Source organism: Bos indicus x Bos taurus, chromosome 12 (genome assembly GCF_003369695.1).
Source record: "Bos indicus x Bos taurus breed Angus x Brahman F1 hybrid chromosome 12, Bos_hybrid_MaternalHap_v2.0, whole genome shotgun sequence".
Classification (NCBI taxonomy): Eukaryota; Metazoa; Chordata; class Mammalia; order Artiodactyla; family Bovidae; genus Bos; species Bos indicus x Bos taurus.
Window position 1 is genome coordinate 74,752,472 of NC_040087.1, and position 24,908 is coordinate 74,777,379.

The window sequence follows — 24,908 nt, forward strand, 5'->3', positions numbered from 1 at the left end:
TCCATGGGATTCTCCAGACAAGAATACTGGAGTGGGTTGCGGTGCCCTCCTCCAGGAGATCTTCCAGACCCAGGGATCAAACCAATGTCTCTTATGTCTCCTGTGTTGGCAGGCAGGTTCTTTACCACTAGCACCACCTGGGAAGCCCCCTTTCACCAAATAGAAAGGGGTTAAAAACAAAAAACAGGGACCTCCTTGGTGGTCCAGTGGCTAAGATCCCAAGCTCCCAATGCAGAGGGCTGGGGTTCGATCCTGGTCAGGGAACAAGATCCCACGTGCTACAACTAAGACACAGCCAAATAAATACAAAATTTAAAAAAATATATTACCCCCTCCTAGTTTGGTACCCCAGACTCAAAATGTCTCTTTGTCCCAGAAACTGCTCACACTGGCTATGCTCCCTGTTCTCATGGGGACCCACTCTTCTACAGACGGCCCCCCACCCCTTCCAGTTCCCTTGTGGCCTCTCCTAAGAGCCCTGCTTGGAGGGTGGAAGTCCAAAAGTTCTCTGTGCTCTGCTTAGTCACTCAGTTGTGTCCGACTCTTTGCGACCTCATGGACTATAGCCCATCAGGCTCCTCCAGCCATGGGGATTCTCCAGGCAAGAATACTGGAGTGGGTTGACATGCCTTCCTCCAGGGGATCTTCCCCACCTGGGGATGGAACCCAGGTTTCCCGCAGTGCGGGCAGATTCTTTACCATTTCACCAGGGAAGCCCAAGAATACTGACGTGGGTAGCCGATCCCTTCTCCAGGGGATCTTCCCAACCCAGGAATCGAACCGGGCTCTCCTGCATTGTAGGCGGATTCTTGACCAGCTGAGTTACCAGGGAAGCCAGGAAAACTTCTCTAAGGCGCCAAATGGCCAGGGCGCTGTAGCCGGTGGCCGTCAGGGGTGGGTGCCCTCCGGATCTAGCCGAGGGTGGTTTTTCCTTTGGAACCTGCCGCCAGTCCTTTGCCCTCCATGTGTAGAGGGCCCATCCAAGAGGAGAAGAAAGGGCAAGACCCGGGGCTGAGGATGGGGGATGGAGGTGTAAAGCGGTAGCTCTCAGCTGGAGGATGGGAACCATTGACTTTTCCCTCTTAGGTCCCTGCCTGCTGGGTCCTAGAATCTTGTTCCCGCCTCCTTCGAGTTCCCGGAGCTCCGAGGCCCCACAAGAATCTGTAAACAGCTGACCTATTCCACTCCTTTCCCGTGCGCGGGCATCGCTCGGGTCCCCGGAGGGGGCGTGGAGGAAGCCGGGCCGCGGCGGGGGAGGGGAGGTGACCACTGCCCCTCCGGGATTAAGTCCCTCGTGGCCCAGGGTGGTGCCGGAAGCCCGCTCCAGCGGCCCCGGGGAAGGGGAGGTGCTCGTGGGTCCCCGCACCGCGCCGCGGCCCGCGCGGAGACGGAAAGTCCTAGGAGGTGGGCTCACGGGCGGGGCTCCCTCTTGAACAACCACAAGCACGACTCGCGGAGTCCCGATCCGGGCCGATCCTCCGCCAGCGGCTGGCGGTGTCGCCCGGGTGCTCGTCTCCCGCGCCCTCATCTCGCTTTCGACCGCAGCGGCGGGACTGGCGCGTCCCTGCTGGCTCGGCGCTCTCCCCGGCGCCTCTTGCGTTCTGGCCGGGCGGTGGCCGAGCGGCGAGCCCGGCTCGGGCCGCAGGACCAAGTAAGGCGCGGATCGGAGGTGGGCTCGCCGGGCCGGGGAGGGCGCTCGCGGCGGGCGGCCCCTAGGCGCACCTGCCCCCGGGGCGGGGCGGAGCGGAGCCGGGGCGGGGTGCGGCGGCTCGCAGGGCGCGGGCGCGGACGCTGGAGGGGGCTGTGGTTCTCCCGCTGTCCCCGCGGCTCGGGCGGCGCGGCGCTGGGGCTCCCCCGCCCCTCGCCGAGGGGCCGGCCCAGGCCCGGGGAGGGGCTCGCCTGCCTTCACTTCCCGCTCGCCGGCCTGGAGGCGGCGGGGCCGGCGCGGGCGCAGGGGGCTGCGGGCAGCGCTCGCCTGGCGCGCGGGGCGGGGACGCGGCCGCCGCCCGCTTTGCGCCGCTCCTCCCCGCGCGAGCGCCGCTCGGCCCGGCGTCGAGGCGGCCATGGCGACCCTGAGCCCGCTCCCCACCCACCCCGCCTGCTCCGCCCTCCCCTCCGCCCCGCGCCACCTTTGATGGCTCGGACCTCGGCCGGCCACCGCCAGCCCCGTGCGCGCGTCCGCGCCGCTGCCGCCGCCCGCGGGTATTAATAGCCGAGCGTCCCCGCCGCACGCGCAGCCGGAGCCGCCGCGCCCTCGGCCGCCCGGGGCTCGGAGCTGCGGAGCCCGGAGGCCGGGAGCGGGAGCGGGAGTGGGAGCCGGAGCCGCCCGCGCCGTGGAGGTAGGAGGCGCGCGGCGAACAATGACCGCGGCGGGCGGGCGGGCGGCAACTTGTGCGAGTCGGGCGCCCGGAGCCGGCCGATCCGGGCGCGGCTGGAAGGAGCTGCGTGGCCCGCGGGTCCTGCCTGCGGGAGGTGTGGCGAGTGGCATCGGGCTTTCTCTAACTAAGGCGGGAGAGTCGCCCTCCAGCCAGGCAACAATAGCCGGAGCTCCGGGGCCTCAGGGCCCCGCGCCACCCCTTGCGCCCTTCTCTCACCTCGGCGGACTCGAGCCGCGGGCTCCGCGCGCGTCCCTACTCGCCTCCCCCCGCCCCGGGGCGCCCTCCCCCCGCTTCCTCCCATCCCACCCGGCGCGCTGACAGCGCCCGACGCGGCTTCCGGACCTCCGGCCGCAATCTGGGCTCCCGAGGCCGCCCGCGGGCCGGGGGGGTGGCCGCTGGCGCGGGTGCTCGCGGCTCGCCCACGCACGGCGCGGGGACCCCGGGTGGGTGACAAAGAGGAACACGCCCTCTCGCCGAGTTGCATTTTTGTCCCTCGTTACCGCCAGCCTTTATGGAGACCAAAGTTTTCTCCCACCCCCTCCCCCCCCCCTTTTTTTTAAAGCAAAGGACACAGATTTTTGTGGTGAGCTTTTCAAAACAACTTCTGATTGTGGTTTTACGATTTAAGTTCCAGAAACTTTAGCTGTGTGATCCGGCCAGACCCTTTGAGAGTGTGTGCATGTGTGTGTGTTTTATTCGAGGGGGAACACGCGTTCCCGGGCATCAGTCTGGATGTCGTGTCTGGCCGTGGGAGCCCAGCTCTGAAATCTGTGCAGAGTCTCCCAGAAAACGAGCGAGGTGCGACGCACGAAGAACTGAGGACCCTGGTTATCAGATCCGCCGCTTGAGATGCGGAGAGATTGCCTCGCATCTGGAACAGTTTAGCCGGCTCAGCCTGTCTCTGTGATCCTTCTGGAGTACCATGGTGGCCTCTGGCTGTTTCATTTTATGGTCCTGGTTAATGTCTTGCTTGTTAGTTTCCCAGGTTTGACTTGCTCAGCCCCGCCCTCCTCTGTATTACTGTTCCACCCTGAGCCATGGCTTTTGGGGACCCCCATCTCTCCCACCCCGCAGGCAGCGTCTTCAGCCGGAGCCAAACCCCAGCCTAAACCCCGTGGGTTAGGTTCACTGTGCTTTGCGCCTGGTGACTTGGCCAAGCCCATTTCAGAACATCTTCCAGCATTGTCTTGCTTTTCTTACTCAGTCTAAACCGGACAGAAAGCAGGATGAAAGGCTTTTTCGGTCCTGAGAGCTTTGGGACATTTACCTTAAAAATTGTCCTCACTGTTGTGATCAGGCAGGCCCTTCTGAAGTCTCCTGCTTTTGGCTGTCTTCCACATTCCACAGCCTTCTGGTTGGGGCTTTACCTTTAGCCTTTCCGTAGGGTTGGTCTTCTGGGTATGATAGTTTCTGACAATGCTCTTCATGTGGGCTCAGCATCCACATGGCTCACTTTATATTCCTGCAGCATCCTTCTGCAGCAAGGCACCAATATTGGAGTTACTCCAAGCACAAGGGAACGTTTGTGTTTTTAGAATGTCTGGCTAATAGATCTGCTTCTGGGTAAAATAAATAGACACATGATTGGCCAGTGGCTGGCTTCCTGGGCGAAGTGTTGGTGGAAATAGTAAGCTGCTAGCCTAGCGCTTCCCATAATCTCTTCTTTCTTGTTTGTGGATGAGAAACTTGAAATACCTGGTGATGATGTAGCTGTTCTCCATAGGGTCACAGACTCAGTGGCTTGCCCCCTGTAAGTTGGGGTGTGGTTTTTCATTCAAGGAGGGCTTCCCCTTTGGGAATCCTGAAGCGAGTTTTATAGTGTCCCTTTTCACACAGTTAGTCTTTTCCTGGAATTTTATACAGGGATTGAATTCCCTAGGTCATAATAGAATACTAAGGCTACTCTGTGGCCAAATTTACCGAAAGGAGACTTAAAAATCTACCTTAGATAATTTTCTTCTGGTGTATTGCAGTTTTGTCATAATTATCTTAAGACTATGAGGAGCTTGGGTGAACATTTTTGTTTTGCTTTTTATTTAAAAAACTGTTGGAGGAAATGGTTTCTAAGAAGATAAGAATTGAATATAGTATTGAAAGGGTTACTTTTTTAAAGTGGAATTCATCCTTTAGCATTCACTGAACTCTAATAGTCATAGAAGAATTTAATTCATTTGGAGAATGGTATATATTTGTAAGGATATATAAATATATATGCACGTGATAGACATCAGAAATGAACACCTTTTTCCATCCTTGAGGAGGTTAGAGAACACTAAAGAAGAGATGGGAGCCCAGTTTTTGCTTGCTGAACACCTTAGGAAAAATGGAATGTGGGTTTCCCAGAGGATGAGGGAAGTTGTGTGAATTTGTAGGTACTTGGCTGATGCTTTGACAGCATGGTGAACCAGGCATTTCAAACAAACCTTTTGCAACTGACCTTGCATATTGCAGAGAGCTGCTTAGTGTTTTTGAGAAAGGCACTTTCCCCTTGAACTGAAGATGCTACAGATAAGAGAGGAGCTCTTGTAATCTCGGTGCTTCCCAGGTGGTAAAGAATCCACCTGCAATACGGGAGACCTGGGTTCGACCCCTGGGTTGGGAAGATCCCCTCAGATCCCCTGGAGGAGGGCGTGGCAGCCCACTCCAGTATTCTTGCCTGGAGAATCCACTGGACAGAGGAGCCTGGCGGGCTACAATTGTGGGGTCGCAGAGTCAGACACGACTGAGCGACTGAGCATGCACTTGTAATCCCAAAGTACAATCACTGGAGTCCTTTCCGTTGATACTTTGAGTGCCCAGGTATTCCAGGTGTTGCTTACCATTGCTGGGAAGGGATTTTAAAGGTTCTTGTGGCTGCACCTCTCCTCTTATTTGGTGCTTTGATTGAAAGGAGGGCTCACCAAGCCTGACTGTTGAATGGGCAGTGGTGGAGCAACTTGTTTTTTCCCCCTTGCTTTGTAATGGTTAGAGTTTCTGCTGTGGCCTCACTTCATCATACAGGCCCCTCACTCTGTTTCCGCCAGGTTACTGCCTTAACCACTTCCACATGTCGGGCAAGATCAGAGCCCAACGGTTTCCATTCAAATTACTAGAAATACTGATTTCACCAGTCCTTTTATGCCAAATGCCGCCTTTGTTTTTAATCAAGAAGCCCCCCGAAACTGTTTATTTGAAAAGTGGAGAAACTGTCTTTTAATAGGCTTCCCTCCTCCAGATTTAAGTCAGTTAAAAATATTTTGCCAAGTGGATACTTTGAGCAAAAGGGAACAATTGATACATGTTAAATGCCCAAGCTCTAAGCCTTTGATACTTGTGAAATAAACCAGGGACCATAGGCTACAAGGGGCCTAAAAGTGAGCACATGCTCAGTGCTGCCCATGAACTTAGGCAGTTTTCTTATTTAACGTGGGATGGAAATTAGAGACAGACGGCAAGATTGGCAATTAAATTAATATGAGAATTCATCATTTACACTGAATTAATTTCATGTGTTAGATGGTCATATTTGTGCATACATTTTCAAACAAAAGGGCCCTGGGCCAAATTAGATTATCTTTTTTCTATTATGTAAAATTCCACATCCACAAGAGCAACCGCACTCTGTGTAGACTTTGGGCTTTCCGTAACGGTATCGTGTAAGAGAAGACATAAATCCAGTATTATGATGCCTTTCACTCTTTGTTCTCATCATACTAATTCAGGATCTGCTATTTAGTGCATGGCACACAAGAAATCTTTGCTAAATACTTGCTGAGTGAATAAATAAACCTCATTTTCATGTCCTTTCAAGTTAGTCTTTAACATTTTTAAGGGAAATCTGATATTAGCCCTGACAAGTTGTTGTTCTCTGGGAATTTGAAAATTTGATATTTGGTTTCATTTCTGTTTTGATCTGATTTAACCATTGAAGCTAACCTTTAAAGTCAGGTATTGTAAAAATATACAGACTCATTTTTAAGAAATCCAACACAAAAAAGCATGAAGAAGAAAGTACAAGCTACCTGAAAAATTTGCTTCTGGGATAACTTTCCTTCTTCCTGAGATGTTTTTTGAAAGTTCCACGAGTGAGCATTTATTGGGGTGTGTGCTTGTGTCAAGTTGCTTCAGTCGTGTCCGACTCTGTGCAACCCCGTGGACTGTAGCTTAGCAGGTTCTTCTGTTCATGGGATTCTCCAGGCAAGAATACTGGAGTGGGTGGCCATTTCCTCCTCCAGGGGAATCTTCCCAAGCCAGAGGGTAACCTCAATTTCTGTGGGCCTTGAAATCTGTTCCAGAATGATGAATTAGCTGGGTGTGCAATTCTGGATTATTGCTTCTGTGTTAATCCACTGTCTTATGATCCGTTTGTTGTTGCTGTTATGTCTGCTGTCAGGCTAATTGTTATTTGTAAATAGTCTCGTCTTTTCTCTCTGGCCGCTTTTAAGACCCTTTGGAGTTCTGCAGTTTCACAAAGCCTAGGTGTAATTTCACCTCACCTTTTATTCCTCTCTCCTCCTCCTTCCCCCTTCCTCCGTCCTCTTATCAGCGTGCTCCTTTCTGCTGCCCTGAGTATTTCAGTGTCTAGATGTGCTTCTCTTTGTTGGTCTGGTCACCCTTGGCCACTCTGGTTGTTTCCAGTCTGGGCTGTTATGAATAAGGCTGCTAAGAACATTTGTGAACAAGTCTTTGTGCGGAGATCTGTTTTCCTTTTTATTGCTGGGTCTTATAATAAGTGTATGTTTATAAGAAACTGCCATCTGTTTTCCAAAGTGTTTGTACCATTTTACATTCCCGCCAATGATATACGAGTGTTCCACTTACTGTAATCCTCATGAGCACTTGAAATTACCCATCTTTTTCATTTTGGCCATTCTGGTGGATGTGTTAGTGGTATCTCCTTGTGGTTTAATTTTATATTTCCCTGAAAGAGAAGAATAGGTTTTCCTGTGCTTTTTGGCCATTTGGCTATCTTCCTTCGTGACGTGGCCATTCACACTTTGTTCTTTTCCATTGATTTTTGTCTGATTGTTTCATAAAGCTTTTGAGTATAACTGACATGTAAGAAACCGCACATACTTAATGTCATCTTATTTTACAGTTATGAGAGTTCTGTGTATATTCTGCATACAAGTACATTGTTAGGTAAATATATTACGAGTATGTTCACCAGGCTATTTTTTAACCTTCTCCTTTTTTAATGGTATCTTTTGAAGAGCAAAATTTATGAGGAAAACATTGTACACGGTCCACTTATTGAGCTTATTAAAGGTCAGATAATTTTTTTCAACTTTGGAAAAATAGCACAGTTTTCTGTGTAAGACATACACTAATATCACTCTGTTCAGGAGGTCAGACCCCATTTACTTCATGCAGTTCTGATCTTTCCTAGCTGAAACTGAGTTGAAAAGACATGAAAATGGAAAAAAAAAACCCCAAAACCCTGCTCGTTTTGAAAAATCTGAGGAAACAAGGGGTTTAAGATTGTGATCAAATAAATAGATTTCCAAAATTCAAAATTGAGTTGTTTGTTCTTTTAGCACACAGAAGGATTGTGGAAAAGAAGTATTTTCAAAATCAATACCAAAAAATGGAGCCCTAGGAAAAAGCAAGATGTGACATTCTAAAAAGAGGTCAGGATGGCATATGTGGGTGCTTGTAAAAGGCGTTTAGTTTTCCTATTTTGGTGTGAATTTCATCGTGTTATTTATGTATTCTCCTCATTTTCTGAACTGGATAAAAGGGTTGTCAGATCAGAAAGCATGTTTTCCTGATTTTTGTTTCTCCTGCTCATAGAAGGTAAATAAATATTGCTTGACTTGAATTAAAATTTGTGTCATGACTGAATCAGAAACAGAGAACAGACTTGCGGTTGCCAAGTGGGAGGAGGGTGGAGAGGGATGGATTGGGGGTTTGGGGTTAGCAGATGCAAACTGTTATACTTAGAATGGATAAACAAGGTCCTACTGTAGAGCACAGGGACCTCTATTCAAAATCCCGTGCTAAACTGTAATGGAAAAGACAAATACATACATACATAAATTTAAAAATTTCTGTGTTGAAAACTCCATGACATGTTAGGATACCGATGTTAGAGATTGGTATTAAAGATAAGAAGAGTTGGGAATATAGATATTAAGATGAGACAGATCAGCCCTTCTGTATGTTGTCCATCTTTGTGATGTTGGGCAAGTTATTGGTGCTCTTTCCCTAAAACCTCAAGGGGCCTTCAAGAGTGCATTTATCTTCAGGTGATAGAATCTTTGACTTATAGCAGTGAAAGTCACCAATTGCTGTTACTGCTACTGCTAAGTTGCTTCAGTCGTGTCCGACTCTGTGCGACCCCATAGACGGCATCCCATCAGGCTCCACCGTCCCTGGGATTCTCCAGGCAAGAACACTGAAGGGGTTGCCATTTCCTTCTCCAATGCATGAAAGTGAAAAGTGAAAGTGAAGTCGCTCAGTTGTGCCCGGCTCTTAGCGACTCCATGGACTGGAGCCTACCAGGCTCCTCCGTCCATGGGATTTTCCAGGCAAGAGTACTGGAGTAGGGTGCCATTGCCTTCTCTGCAATTCACCAATTAGTTGCCTCAAATAATAAGAAAGGAAGGGGTCCCTGGTTCAGTGTCTCAGCTCACAGTATCACCCAGGACACAAGTTCTTTCTGTCCTTCTACCCTGCCGTGCCCAGCTTGTTGCTTTCTGTACCTAGGCTTGTCGCCCAGAGGTTAATGATGCTGCTGCAGCCTGCTGAGCTGTTACGGCGAAGGGCTGCTACAGTTCCGTGCTGCTTAGTGTCACCCATTTGTTGTCATCAGGAAATGATGGCACGGCCTTCTTCACACTCCTTTTGTCCTTAATCAAAGTGCTTCTCAGAAGCCGCCGACATTTGGTGGTCTTTGAAGAAGGATCTGGGGAGTGTTTCTGTACTCTCACCGAGATACCCGATAGCCGGACTGAATGTGATGTCTGGAATCACAGCAGCCATGTTGTGATCAGCCTTGGGATGACGGCAAGAGGATGATGGGCTGAAAGACGGAAGCAGAGTTCTTGTGGGCATCACTTAGGCACCATTCTTCCTGCACCTGGAGCTTAGTATACTAAATAATAAGTTTTGTATACCAAATAATGCCAACCTGGACTTAGTGTATTAGACAATAAATTTACCCACTTTCTAATTCTCTTCTTCTCATCCCAAGCATCTTGACTGATACATTCATCGGAAGACTTTGTCTTTCTTTTTAAAAAATGTCTTTTTTGGTCTGCTTTTTACAAAATGAAGTGTAGTTGATTTACAATATTATGTTAGCTTCTGGTATACAAAATAGTGATTTGATGATATTTTTGTAGATTATGCATCATGCTAGGGTTATTAGAATATTACTGACTATATTCCCAGTGCTATTCATTGTATCCCTGTGACTTTATTTTATAACAGATCATTTGTATGTCTTATGCTCTTCACCTGGTTTGCCCATTGCCCCACCCCTCCTCCCTTTCAGCAGTTTTTTCTCTGTACCTGTGAGTCTGTTCCTGTTATATTTATTCATTTGTTTTTTAGATTCCACACATAAGTGAAAACATACAGTATTTATCCTTCTCTGTCTGACTTATTTCACTTAGCATAATTGTTCCCTGTAGGTCTATCCACGTTGTCACAAATGGTAAACTGTCCTTCTTGATGGCTGAGTGACAGCCCATTGTGTAATATCCCTGTGTTTTCTCTATCTGCTCTTCAGTCAGTGACCATTTAGGTTGTCTCCATGTCTTGGCTATTGTGAACAACGCTTTAGTGAACACAGGGGTGTGTGTTTCTTTTTAAATTAGTGTTTTCGCTTTCTTTAAGTAAATACCCAGGAGTGGAAATGCTAGATTGTGTGATAGTTCTATTTTTAATTCTTTGAGGAGCCTTCGTACTCTTTTCCATAGTGTCTGCACCAATTTATCAATATATTCCCACCTCCAGCGCTGGAGGGTTCCTTTTCTCTACATCCTCACCAATACTTGTTATTTCTTGTCTTTTTGATGAGAGCCATTCTGACAGGTTGGAAGACTTGATCTTTCATCTGCCATTTGACATTATCTATGAGAAAAAGAGTCTCTTACTGTTAATTATGTGGAAAGTGGCTTAGTAATCATACCAAGTTGCTGTGAAAGATGAATGATTTTTAAGGACTGTAGGTATTTGATAACATGTGAGAATCTGGTCACTATATCTGCATAAATTTTACCTTTTCCTCTCTTGATGGCCTTGCAGGACATCTACTTAGAACTGACCATTTGGGGTTTGGATTAGGAGATTTGTGAGGCCATTATTAATCAGAGATTAATGTCTTCCTTTATAATCTTGCCAAATCTTTTGATTATCTGGCATGAAATCTTATTGAGGGCCAATGTTATTAGTAGAAGGAACTGCTTGAAAATGTCAGGATTTGGGTAAACTAGAGATTTACTACATTCAAAAATAAGACACAGGTATTTATGACCCTGTAAAGAAAGGTTGAATGATTTTATGATAACCTTAATCCAAGCAAATGAATTGAATGGAAAATATCCAAGTGAAGAACTTGCAGAATATAGAATTAGAAGATTCCAGTCTATTTTCTTTTGATTGATACAACCTTTAAGAAGAAATCTGGTCATCCCCCCACCCCTTACTATCAGGATGGTCAGGTGACAAGAGTTAATTGCATATTCACTCACATTTTTTTTTTTTTTACTTCATTTTGTGTGAGGATTTATCAACTCAACAAGTATTTGATTGACTAGCTGTGTTAAATTACTAGTTAATATTGGTGCCACAAAAATAGGGCCCAGTTCTCTGCTGTCAGAGTGTAGCATCAAGACCAGATTGGAGAAGTTTTCTAGATAATTACAATATGACAAGAGCTTTGCAAAAGGTACTGTAATGGTGGAAGTGTTCAGATATTAAGTCATTGGATTCTGGTTGAAAGTTGCATTTAAGTTGAGCTTTCAGTAAAGAAGTGTGTTTTTGTTAACTTGTTTGCTCATTTTAGTATTCCCTTTGTACTCTACTTTTTGTAACAGGATTAGAAAAGTATTCATGTATCAAACAGTAAGTAAAAATTCCTTGCAATCCTGCTGGTCAGAATTTGTGAAAATTAAAATTTGATTTATTTCCATTTGATTTTTGGCATATTCAATATATTCCCAGTATTTGTCTGTCTATAGACAGACATACTTTTTTTAAAAATTGTGAGAACAATGCGTGTATAATTAGAAGCCACTTTCCTGCCTTAACCGCTGAGTGTTTTCCATATTGAGTTTTCTTTGAAATGAAAATTTTAATGACTTTATAATGTTCCCCTGTATAATTCTACATAATATACCTAACATTGCCCTTTATTGGTCTTTTTATTTTTTTGCTTGTAATATTTGACTGCTGTAACCATCTGTATATAAATCTATGGAAAGAGGGTTCTTTTGTTGCAAAGGGCAGACACCCACCCATCTTGAGTCGTAAGAGAACGGGGAATTTGGTAGCTCTCAATACCAACCCCAGAACGGGCCAAGGTGAGTCATCTCAGGAATCGAGACCTGGGTCCAAAGACTCCAGCCACGTGTGGGATTGGCTTCATGTTCCTGGTTCTCTCCACTGGCACTTGGGACAGTTCGCTGGTGATGGTGGGGCTGCCTTGCGCGACGCAGGAACTGTAACATCCATTGTTGTTTAGTCAGTCGTGTCCGACTCTTTGCGACCCCATGCACTGTAGCCCGCCAGGCCCCTCTGTCCATAGGATTTCCCAGGCAAGGTTACCAGAGTGGGTTACCATTTCCTTCTCCAGGGGATCTTCCTGACCCAGGGATTGAACCCATGTCTCCTGCCTTGGCAGGTGGATTCTTTACCACTGAGCCACCGAGGAAGCCCATAGCATCCACGGCCCCACCTTAAAAGTCAGGCAGCCCCCACCTCCACCCCCCGTCATGCTGGCGATCAGTCATACCTTTGAACATGTTCCATTCCCGGGGATGAAACGTTCATGCCACTTGCGCTGGGATTGAGACTCACCAAGTTGAAGTTTGAACTCCCATCTCCACCCCTCCAGGGAAGGATTCCTGTTTCGGCCAGATGAGGGACCCCTCTTGTGACGGAGGGGTGTATAAGGATGGGGTGGGGATGGGGAACTGGCCTTTCCAGGTGGATAAGATTGACACACAAAAATAAGGGGAAATAACTTTCTGGGGGAGGGCCCAGCGGGGAAGGAGGGACAGAGACAGGAAGGAGGTGCACCGTCCACACCTCCCGGGGCTGTGCCGAAGCTGGAGGATTCCCATCAGGACAAGATTGATGTCCATGCACCGAAAGCTGCAGTTCTAACCTAATGGTCCCTTGTGAGGGGAGCCACAGTGGTTAGATATCAGCTCCAAACAACCCTCCTCTCGCTTATATTCAGACACACCATCCAGAATTCGAGGAAAGAGGTGGAAATCGATCAGGCTTGCTCAGGGTGAGTCTACAGCAAAGCTGGCCCCTGCAGAAGCCCACCAGGCAGGCTGGGATGGGAGCTGTGCCTCTTTTCTTATCACTTGTGACGACTCTCGAGGTGCCCCCTGCCTTCTTGAATTCTGGCCACGCTGGGTCTTCGTTGTGGCATGCAGGCCTTCTCTGCTTGCAGCCCTTGGGCTTCTCTTGTTCCTGGTACATGGGTTTAGTTGCCCCGTGGCGTGGAGGATCTTAGCTCCCCAATCCAGGGATTGAACCTGCACCCCCTGCATTGGGAAGATGAATTCTTAACCCCTGGACCATCAGGGACGTCCCATGTGCCCCCTTTCTCTGTTGTTGGTCAGAGGCACTTAGTAAGCAAGGATGTTAGCTCCTGGCAGCCCTAACCAGTCCCCAGCAGACAGGACTGTTTCGGGACAACCGTATGTTGAGAGAGAAGATACCCATATGTGACCCAGCCAAGCCATGCCCGTTTTGCTAATTCCCGATCAAAGCAGTGTCTCTGTCTCAGTTCCATTGGCTTACCATTGGAGATTATCCACAGAAGTTTTGGCGAGCCCCCAGGGCAGTGCCGAAGGCGGCTGCTGCCAACGGCGGCGGCCTGACTGGTTTCATCTGCAGTGTAGCTCGCATCATTAGTTAGCCCCCGATGTGTGGATTTTGCCTTTTCCCCCAGAGTTCATTTCTGGAGATCAGGAGCTGTGTCTCAAAACTTCTGATCTACTTTCTGGCTACTTAAAACAGAGCCTTTCTTTGATGGATTAATGAGGATCTTATCATAGGATCTCAGGTAGCTGGAAAAATCACAACTCATTTGAGTCTCAATAACTCTTCACAAGTTTCTCACAAAGGTCTGTCGAGCACCTTTTACCCGGAGGGCACGATTCCTAAGATTGACAACAGTGAAGAAAACAGGCCGAAAAATCCTCGTCTTCAAGGGGACAGTGTATATATATATATTTTTTGGTCCAAATTGAGACATTTTTGACACTGAAAGGCGCTAACTGCCTGGGTGTCAGAACAAAAGGCGTCTAAGTGGATGGTCACCCTCGTGCTCAGAGAGGGGCCCAAAGTGTGTGCATGCGTGCTTAGTCGCTCAGTTGTGTCTGACTCTTTGCAGCTGCATGGATTGTAGCCCGCCAGGCTCCTCTGTCCATGGAATCCTCCAGGCGAGAATACTAGAGTGGGTTGCCATGCCCTCCTCCAGGAGACCTTACTGACTTGATTGAACCTGGGTCTGTTGAGTCTCCTGTATTGGCCGGCGGGTTCTTTACCACTGAGCCATATGGGAAGCCTGGCTCAAAGCAGGGTGTTGGGGTGGGGGTGGGGGGCTGGTTTTCCCCCGAGGCTATCATATGCCCTCAGGATAGTCTGGGTCTTGTGACTTCAGGGACCCCATCATTCACTCACTGGACACATTTATTGAGAGTCTGTGAAGTTGAGTTTGTGTCCTCCTAAAAGATGGTTTGCTCCCAGGCAAGGCTGTTTGCAGGGACATACAAGTGGGAGGTTTGTCCTCTGGAGGAAAATAATGAATGGAATTGTTTGAGAGACTGTGGACTCCTGAGATACAGATCAGCAGATTCCAAGTAACTTCCTTGTAGAAGTCCTTTTGACCAGCATTTTTTTTTTAAGCTTTGAAAATCAACAGGGCTCTAGGCCCTGAAGGTGATTTAACAAGACACAGTTAAGGGGAAAAAGGAGTTGAGATTGCTTTGGAAGGAAATCACACATGCATTAAATTAAAAATATATATATATTTATAGTAAAAGTGCTCTCTCTGCCTCCTGTAGCGTTCTGTGAGTTTTACCACGTATATGGATTTGTGTGACCAACACCACAGTCAGGATATGGAATTTTTAAAAAAATAATTGTATTTATTTTTGGCTGTGTGTGGTCTTTGTTGTTGCATGGGCTTTTCTCTAGTTGTGGTGAGCCGGGCTACTCTCTGGTTGTATGGGTGTGCGGGCTTCTCGCTGCAGTGGCTTCTCTTGATGTCAGTCACAAGCTCTAGGACACGTGGGCTTTACATGCAGCATGTGGACTCACTGGTAGCTCCCGGGCTCTAGAGCACAGGCTCAGGAGTTGCTGCACGTGTGTGGTTGCTCTGTGGCATGTGGGATCTTGCCGGGCCAGGGATCGAACCTGTGTCTCCTGTACTGGCAGGCAGATTCTTTAACTACTGAACCCCCGGGGAAGCCCCAGGATATGGAACATTTTGAGCAGCTCAGAAAATTCCCAGGTGTTGTTCCTTTCCTTGGGTTCACCTTCCCCTGTCCCCTTCCGCCACCCCTGTTAACTGCTCACCTTTGCTGTGTCACTATCTGTTCTTTTTCAGACATCTTATAAGTGGAATCACAGTGCGTGAACCTTTTTTGAGACTGGCTTCTTTCACGCACTCACACAATGTCTCTGAGATTCTTCTGAGTTGTTTTTAACGTCACCCTTTTCCTTCAATTGCCGAGTACTGATCCGTAGTATGGATGTACCACGGTTTGCATAGGCATTCACTTGTTGAAGGACGTTGGGGTTGTTTCCAGTTTGGGGCAAGTGTGAATAGAATGGCTAAATCAGCAGCTGCTAGAAGCTTTCATGTGCAGGTCTTAATATGGGTGTGATTTCTCACCGGGAGGTGCCCAGAAGTGGAGTCCTCCCCAGCACGTGATGTTGTCCCTGCTTTTCACTGAAGCCATTTGAACAGGTGTGTACTGGTGTGTCAGCATGGCTGTTTATTTTTTTTAACAAAACATGCTGAGAAAACATCAGTATACGAGGGGCTTATTCAAAGATATTGACTAGATCCTTTCCTGGGCTACCTGGTGGTGGTTTAGACACTAAGTCGTGTCTGATTCTCTGTGACCCCGTAGACTGTATCACCTGCCAGGCTACTCTGTTGTTTTGCTGAGAAGTTTCACTTTCATCTCAGGTTCAAAGGATTTGTTAACAAAATAAGCCACTTGTTATATACAAATAAATAATACCAGTATTTATTAGAGAATTAGGACTTCCCTGGTGGCTCAGATGGTAAAGCATCTGCCTACCATGCAGGAGACCGGGGTTTGATCCCTGGGTGGGGAACATCCCCTGGAGAAGGAAATGGCAACCCACTCCAGTACTCTTGCTTGGAAAATCCCCTGGATGGAGGATCCTGGTAGGCTACAGTCCATGGGGTCACAAAGAGTCGGACACGACTGAGCAACGTCACTTTCACTTTCATTAGAGAATTATCTGGCTTACTTTCAATATACTAACATGAAAAGAGAAACAGCAGAGGGTACTTCACCAAATTGGGTTTAGACCAACACCCAGACTCAAAGAGCTCTGGGAAGTCCCGGGACACAGCACATCTGGAGTCTCAACTGGGAAAAGGTCCCAGGCAGCACATTGGCTCTGTGGGTGAGACTTCAAAGATTGCAGTTCGGTTCCCCGTTTATAATCCTGGAAGGAAAACTGATATCATCATCAATCTGTGAGCAAATAGCAACTCTGGTGTCATGCTAATGTTGTTTGTTTTGTCTTGAAGAACTTGGAATATTGTTCCGCCTGAGGCTTGGTTGGCCAGACCCCCTCCAGGGGCTCAACAATCTCAAGACTGTCTCATCTGTGGTGCGGCTAGTCTTGCACTCACAGCAGGCAGTCACCCACAGTCAGGGCAGTGTCCTGGCAGGTTAGAAGCAAGGTCAGAGGCCTGTTCTGCTTTGTCTCTGAAGCCTAAAGAAGACTATTTAATTTCCCTAACATTTGTCCATGGGATTTCCCAGACAAAAATACCAGTTGCCATTTCCTTCTCCAGGGCCTCTTCCCAACCTAGGGATTGAACCTGTGTCTCCTGCATTGCTGGTGGATTCTTTACTACTGAGCCACTACGGAAGCCTACAGGCAGAGGCTTAATAAACTCTGTTAGCTGCCCATTTTTGGAAGGGATGAATCAAAAAGAGCAACTGTGTATATGAAAGCTGAGGCTCAGAATGTAACAATGCCAGCAAGAAATAGAGGTAAGTAGCACAGAGTTGGACACGACTGAAGCGACTTAGCAGCAGCAGCATGTGGCATAGATACTTAGCTCAGAGACCTGATAGGGTGTGGAGGTTTGATTTGAGTATCTTGTTAATTCTCTATGTGAATATACAGTGATAATGATTAAAAGAATTATAGAAGCAGCTGAAAGGCAGTGGAGACCTGGAGGAAAGAACACAGGCTTCAGGGCCTGGATTCATCATCTGTGACTGTGTGACACACTACTCCAATTTGAGTGACTTATATCAGTAGACCCAGGTTCGATCCCTGGGTCGGGAAGATCCCCTGGAGAAGGGAATGGCAACCCACTCAAGTGTTCTTGCCTAGAGAATTCCATGGACAGAGGAGCCTGGCGGGCTACAGTCCGTGGGGTCACAAAGAGTCAGACGCTACTGAGTGACTAACCCACACGTCAATAGTAAATACTGTCTTTCACAGCTTCTCTGGGACAGGACTCTGGGAGTGTCTTAGATGGGCAGTTCTGGCTTGGATATTTGCAGCAGAGATGTCAGCTGGGGTGGTAGGGTCTGTTTCCAAGGAAGCGTCTCAGGTAGGCTGCTGGAGTATCCTTACAGCATGGTGGCTAGGTTGTCCCAGAGCGAGTAGTTCGTGAGGAGACCAAGGTGGAAACTGCCGTGACGTTAATGACCTAGACTGGGAAGTTCTCCTTGGTCGCTTCCACAGATTCTTGATCACACAGGCCAGCCATGATTCAGTGGGGGGTTGACTACACAAAAGTGGGGGGTGCCAGGTGGCAAGGGTCATTGGGAGCCATCTTGGAAGCTGGCTACCATGGGACTGAGGGACTTGTGTTACACCCTGTGTTATAGAACAGGAAGAGACAGACTTGGGAAACGGACTCCTGGTTGCCAGGCAGGATGGGGGGGGGGGAGGGGCGGGGAGGGATAGTTGAGGACTTTGGGAAGGACATGTACACACTATTTTTAAAATGGATCCCACCCCCGCCCCCCAAAAAGAAAACCCCACTGGATAGCACATGGAACTCTGCTCAATGTTATGTGGTAGCCTGGATGGGAGGGGGTTTTGGGGGAGAATGGATACATGTTTATGTATGACTGAGTCCCTTCACTGTTCACCTGAAACTGTCACGACATTGTTATTTGGCTCTACCCCAATACAAAATGTTTTTGGTGTTAAAAAAAAAAAATGAAATCCCAGAGTCGGCGTTAGCAGATCCACAGTTGATGGTGAGGTTCATGGCCTGTGGCAGGGGAACAGTGGCTTTTCCCTGCGTGCTAGGTACCTTGGCAAAGACTCGAGGTTGAAAAATTGTCAATTTTTCAAGAGGTTGAAAAATTCTCCTGGTGGTTTGATTCCTTTTATTTAAATAATGCCTGCACTTTGCTGTAGGAAGGAGAATCTGAGAGACACAGAGGTGGTCTGTCTGCTCACTGTGCCTTGCTGTTTGGGTACCACTTTCCTGCTTATCCTGAGGAGCTAACCAGGGTAGGCATCATTCTCTGTTCTCACTTGCTGTCTTTCCCTGGCATAGCTCAGTGCTAGGAATGGCCCTCACTTCTACCAGCTGAAGATGCAAATAAGAAAAGTCTAGTGGCTGAGACTCAGTACTCCCAATATAGGGGTCCCAGGTTCAATTCCTGGTCAGGGAACTAGATCCCTCTTGCCGTAACTAAGAGTTCGAATGCCAGGACTAAGCCTGCATGCTGCAACTAAGATCTGGCATGGCCAAATAAATAAATATTAAAAAAGAGAGAGAGAAAAGTCCATCACCAGAGTGATGGTAGGGAAAACCCATCAAAACCTATCTCCAGAAAATTGCTTGATAGATCAAGCAATAGATAGATAGATGGATAGATCGCATGGGCTAGAAGTCCTTCTAGGCATCGTATTCAGCTTCTTCTTGGAATCAGGATTTGGGCTTCCAGTTTTAAACCAGGTGCTGTGTTAGACTGTGGGCTTGCACGTTTGTTTGGTCCTTTCTCAATGAGGAAGATGTTGTCCCCGTTTTACAGAAGAGGAAGCTGAGTCTTAGATTTCTGGGTAACATGCCCACGGTCATACACCGTGTATCAGTGAAATCAGGCTTTCCTCAAGTCCATGCTCTTTGTGACTCAGTTAGGGATCTTCTCCTAGTACAGCTGTAGGCAAGCACACCAGACTAGGGCGACGTGAGATAGATCTGCAAGTTCAGGATCAGACACTCTTTGTTTTGTTCTTGTTCTGTCAGCCAGTCTTGTCTACCTCTTGGCGACCCCATGGACTGCAGCAGCCAGGCTTCCCTGTCCTTCACCATCTCCTGGAGTTTGCTCAGACTCATGTCCATTGAGTCCGTGATGTCATCCAACCATCTCACCCTCTGTCGCCCCCTTCTCCTCCTGCCCTCAGTTTTTCCCACCATCCAGGCCTTTTCCGGTGAGTCATCTCCTCGCATCAGGTGTTCAAAGTATTGGAGCTTCAGCTTCAGCATCAGTCCTTCCAGTGAATATTCAGGGTTGGTTTCCATTAGGATTGATTTGATCTCTTTGCAGTCCAAGGGACTCTCAAGAGTCTTCTCCAGCAGCACAGTTCAAGCCTTGCCTGGTGGCTCAGATGGTAAAGAATCTGTCTTTGTTTAACAGTGTGTTATTTTGTTCATGGTTAAAAAAAAAAAAAAGAAAAAACTTTTTATTTTTAAAAAATTGATTAAAAAAAGGTGATCTTAGTTGTGGGTTTTGGCATCCCTTAAATTTCACATCCAGGGCCATGCCTCCCTTGCCTCACCTTGACCCCACACAGCCAGTGGCTCTGGAGTCAGAATGAGGAAGGTCTGATCAGCTCACGGGAGTTCGGCATCCTTTTCAGCATTGTGATACTATTTTATTTTCCCTTTTGAGACATTTTGGGGGACGAGTCACCCGTCTTAGAGGACACGTCTTGGCTCTTTGCAGTCGCTGCTCTGTCCCTGCTTGACACAAGTGTTTGGTTCCAGGGTTACTTCCAGAATTTCAGCTGTGAGACCCTGACGCCCAGGCCTAATGAAAGCCTGTTAGAGTTTCAGAGAGTGGTGTTTTGTCACTCGGCGTGGATGTTTGGGAGCTGCAGCAGGAAGGAGATCTGCTTTCAGCTTAATAGCCACATGACAAAGGACCTGTGCCATGAGGCTTTCCCAGGCGCCGATGCCAGCCTGGCAGTGAGTACTGTCGCTCTGCTGGCAGGGCTCGTGTGGTTCAGGGCTGTGGCTGCTCTAGCCTGGTGCAGGGGATGGCTGCCCGCTTCTCCCTTGCGTTGCTTGCAGAGTGGCTTGGGTAACCCAAACAGATCATAAGCCTGGCCTGATGTTTTTCACGTGGGAATTAGCTGTGCTTCCCTGAATCCTTTTTTTTAAACAAAGCTTTTTAAAATCATCTTGTTTCTTCTGCATGTCTCTTTTTTAATTGTAAAAATAATAGGATTGTTGTAGAAACTTTGAAAAGTGAAGAAGGGTGGTTTGGCAAATACACGTACTCACACACGGATTGTTCTCTTCATATTTGCCTTACATAGTTTTCTTTCCTTTGGTTATTAAAAAAAAAAAAAGGTTATTTTAAGAGCAGTTTTAGGTCCACAGCAAATGGAGTAGAAAGCAGAGTTCCTATATACCCCTTCCTCACCCACTACCGCCCCCACTACCAACATCCAACATTTTCCTAAAATTTAGATTTTTTTTTTACTGTTTAATTTTTTTCAACTTTATAATATCTTGTACATTTGTTTTTTGAATTTCTCCCCCCTTAACGTTGCTTCCATAGTCCTTAAACTAACGTGGTTAAGTTCAAAGGTCTCATGAGGTCACTTCCTGTTGACCTTCAGAGCCCAATGCAGTTGGGCTCACAGTCGGGGGGTGGGGTCCTTGGATGACCTATCATGTGGAGATTGCGCAGAATGTCCTTATAAGGATGTAGGGGCCTGATGAAGACTCACTGCTTCTGCCTGTCTTATCTCTAGATTCTTTTTTCCTCATGGCATTTGTGGGCAGGGGGCTTGGGATCTACTTTCTATTAGAAGTGTGTAGCCTTCCTCACGAGTTAGAAAATAGAACTGTAGTCCTAACTCTGACGGATGCTTCTGGAAGTGAATACTGCTCCGGGGCTCTCCTGCTTGCCAGGTTGGGGGTTTGAAAGTGGTGCAGGATTTCCAAAAGAAGGGGTGGGTGAGATCCGGGAACACGACTGCCTTCTCAGTGGTGTGTGCTGGGAAGAAGCACCTTTCGCTGGTGTACCTGTAGACACTGGCTTAGTTTGCTCCTTTCTGTGGGACTGCTGCCTAGCACAGGCTGTGGCCATCGTCAGTAGCCATTAAATCTTTGTCGAATGAAGAGAACTGATACCCTCTTTGGGGCCTTGTTGGTAAAATGACCTTGAACTTCTTAAACCTGAGCCGACCTTCTCACCAGCTGTTGGGCTCCCATGGTCTGTAAAAGCCTTGAATTTATAGTCGCACGTTGATGGCAGATCTAAATTTACTCCTCACCCTGCCCTCTAGACAGCATGTTAAAAAGCAGAGACTTTACTGTGCCAACAAAGGTCCGTCTAGTCAAAGCTATGGTTTTCCATTGGTCATGTATGGATGTGAGAGTTGGACCATAAAGAAGGCTGAGCACCGAAGAATTGATGCTTTGGAACTGTGGTGTTGGAGAAGCCTCTTGAAGGTCTGTTGGACTGCAAGGAGATCCAACCAGTCAGTCCTGAAGGAAGTCACCCCTGAATATTCACTGGAAGAACTGATGCTGAAGCTGAAGCTCCAATACTTTGGCCACCTGATGTGAAGAGCTGACTCATTTGAAAAGACCCTGATGCTGGGAAAGATGGAAGGCAGGAGGAGAAGGGGACGACAGAGGATGAGATGGTTGGATGGCATCACTGACTCGATGGCCATGAGTTTGAGTAGACTCCGGGAGTTGGTGATGGTCAGAGGAGCCTGGCATGCTGCAGTCCATGGGGTTGCAAACAGTCCGACACGACTGAGCGACTGAACTGAATTGAACTACCCTCTGACACTGTCTGCTTTAGCATCCCCGTCCTTTAGCTTCTGGCCTTGGTTTTAGCCTCTCAGACACAGGCCTGCTTAGCCTCTTGGGAAGTTAGAGATGCTTCATGTTCTGTGAATGGCAGAGATGCCTTGCACATCAGGTGCTTGACAACAAATGCTCACCTAGAGGAGAAAACTAACTTGTTTGGGGGCCATGATATCCTACATTAGTGGTCTGTACATTAAACCTAGGATGGTCTTTTCTAATATTCTTAATTACCCCTCTTTAGCTGAATTCTGAGTAAATAACTGGATAGTTTGAATCTATGAATAATGCCATTGGCAGCAACTCCAGAAATAGTCTTACTTTTTAGTGAACAGTAAGTGTACCTAATCGCCTTTAAGACTGCGGGGGAGAGGAGTGAAGAAAGGATGAGGAAGTTGCCATGTGGGTATTTTGCCTCTGTTAATATTTGTTGATTGGCTGGCTACCTAGGCCAATTTCTTTTTTTTTAAACTTTTTATTTTATATTGGAATATAGCTGATTAACAATGTTATGATAGTTTCAGGTAGACAGCAAAGGGGCTCAGCCATACATATGCATGTGTGCATTCTCCCCCAGATAACTCTCCTCCCTTTCAGGCTTTGGCCAATTTCTTTTTTGTAAATAACGTTCATTTATATATACATATATATATATATATTTTTTTTTTTTAAAGGAGTGTCATTTGTCTTAACCAGATGAAGGTCGGTTGACCATCTGGACTCTGTTTGCCTGACACCGACTGGTCAGCATTTCAGGGACCCTTGTTTTTGTGGAAGAAGACATTTTCAGTTGAGACTGAAAGAGCCAGAGAGTCTGGGGTGCTCTTTGTGGGTTTATGCTGAAGTGTCTTGATTTTTCCTCACCGAATCTCTTGACTCCTTTGATTTGTGTTTGATTACACAGCAGACGGACACATCGGGGACTTTCCCTTTGTCCGCACGTTTACCTGCTGCTGTGAATCCAGTGGAGGCGTTATGAATCTTCATAGAGCTTAGGTTTTGGTTTAATATGAACCAAGTTCATATTCTTAATTGTTTTTAGGGTTGTAGACCGGACTTCACGCCAGTGTAGCTTCCTGCTCTGTCCTCCGCTGTGCATTGTGTGTGGAAGGAAAGTCTCCTCTGTCTCTCTGAGAAGAGCTGGTCTGGCAGGCCAAGAGGTTCCGTCAGGAATTGTATTATTCATCCTCAAAATACTTTGAAATTTAGTTTGATTTTTAAATTCTTTTTGACTTTGGTAAAGAATAGATACATGTATGTATATAACTGAATCACTTTACTGTATACCTGTAGCTAACACAACATTGTAAATTATACTTCAATCTTTTAAAAAAGGTGGTTAAAAAATACTCAAAAAAAGAATTTAAAAAATTTATTTTATATAGGAGTATAGTTGACTTTTTTGGAAAAGACTCTGATGCTGGGAGGAATTGGGGGCAGGAGGAGAAGGGGATGACAGAGGATGAGATGGCTGGATGGCAGCACTGACTCGATGGACGTGAGTCTGAATGAACTCCGGGAGTTGGTGATGGACAGGGAGGCCTGGTGTGCTGCGCTTCATGAGGTTGCAAAGAGTCGGACACGACTGACCGACTGATCTGATCTGATAGTTGACTTAGTGATTCAGATATATACACATATATACTTTTTCAGATTCTTTCCCACTATCAGATCGGATCAGTCGCTCAGTTGTGTCCGACTCTTAGTGACCCTGTGAATCGCAGCACCCCAGGCCTCCCTGTCCATCACCAACTCCCGGAGTTCACCGAGACTCACGTCCATCGAGTCAGTGATGCCATCCAGCCATCTCATCCTCTGTCGTCCCCTTCTCCTCCTGCCCCCAATCCCTCCCAGCATTAGGGTCTTTTCCAATGAGTCAACTCTTCACACGAGGTGGCCAAAGTACTGGAGTTTCAGCTTTAGCATCATTCCTTCCAAAGAAATCCCAGGGCTGATCTCCTTCAGAATGGACTGGTTGGATCTCCTTGCAGTCCAAGGGACTCTCAAGAGTCTTCTTCAACACCACAGTTCAAAAGCATCAATTCTTTGGGGCTCAGCCTTCTTCACAGTCCAACTCTCACATCCATACATGACCACAGGAAGAACCATTGCCTTGACTAGACGAACCTTTGTTGGCAAAGTAATGTCTCTGCTTTTGAATATGCTATCTAGGTTGGTCATAACTTTCCTTCCAAGGAGTAAGCGTCTTTTAATTTCAGGGCTGCAGTCACCATCTGTAGTGATTTTGGAGCCCAGAAAAATAAAGTCTGACACTGTTTCCACTGTTTCCCCATCTATTTCCCATGAAGTGGTGGGACTGGATGCCATGATCTTTGTTTTCTGAATGTTGAGCTTTAAGCCAACTTTTTCACTCTCCACTTTCACTTTCATCAAGAGGCTTTTTAGTTCCTCTTCACTTGCTGCCATAAGGGTGGTGTCATCTGCATATCTGAGGTTACTGATATTTCTCCCGGCAATCTTGATTCCAGCTTGTGTTTCTTCCAGTCCAGCGTTTCTCATGATGTACTCTGCATAGAAGTTAAATAAGCAGGGTGACAATATACAGCCTTGACGAACTCCTTTTCCTATTTGGAACCAGTCTGTTGTTCCATGTCCAGTTCTAACTGGTGCTTCCTGACCTGCATACAAATTTCTCGAGAGGCAGATCAGGTGGTCTGGTATTCCCATCTCTTTCAGAATTTCCCACAGTTTATTGTGATCCACACAGTCAAAAGCTTTGGCATAGTCAATAAAGCAGAAATAGATGCTTTTCTGGAACTCTCTTGCTTTTTCGATGATCCAGCAGATGTTGGCAATTTGATCTCTGGTTCCTCTGCGTTTTCTAAAACCAGCTTGAACATCAGGAAGTTCATGGTTCACACATTGCTGAAGCCTGGCTTGGAGAATTTTGAGCATTACTTTACTAGCATGTGAGATGAGTGCAATTGTGCAGTAGTTTGAGCATTCTTTGGCATTGCCTTTCTTTGGGATTGGAATGAAAACTGACCTTTTCCAGTCCTGTGGCCACTGCTGAGTTTTCCAAATTTGCTGGCATATTG

The 24,908-nt window shown here is 47.2% G+C and overlaps 1 protein-coding gene across 1 annotated transcript in view; it reads left to right on the forward strand.

The window, feature by feature from the left end:
- Window positions 1-2,126: 2,126 nt before the first annotated feature.
- FARP1 (FERM, ARH/RhoGEF and pleckstrin domain protein 1) overlaps window positions 2,127-24,908 on the forward strand; it is a 308,381-nt gene continuing 285,599 nt past the window's right edge. The window contains exon 1 of the mRNA XM_027557856.1: window positions 2,127-2,339. The gene's annotated coding sequence lies outside the window, so the exon portion shown is untranslated. The remainder of the gene's footprint in view (window positions 2,340-24,908) is intronic.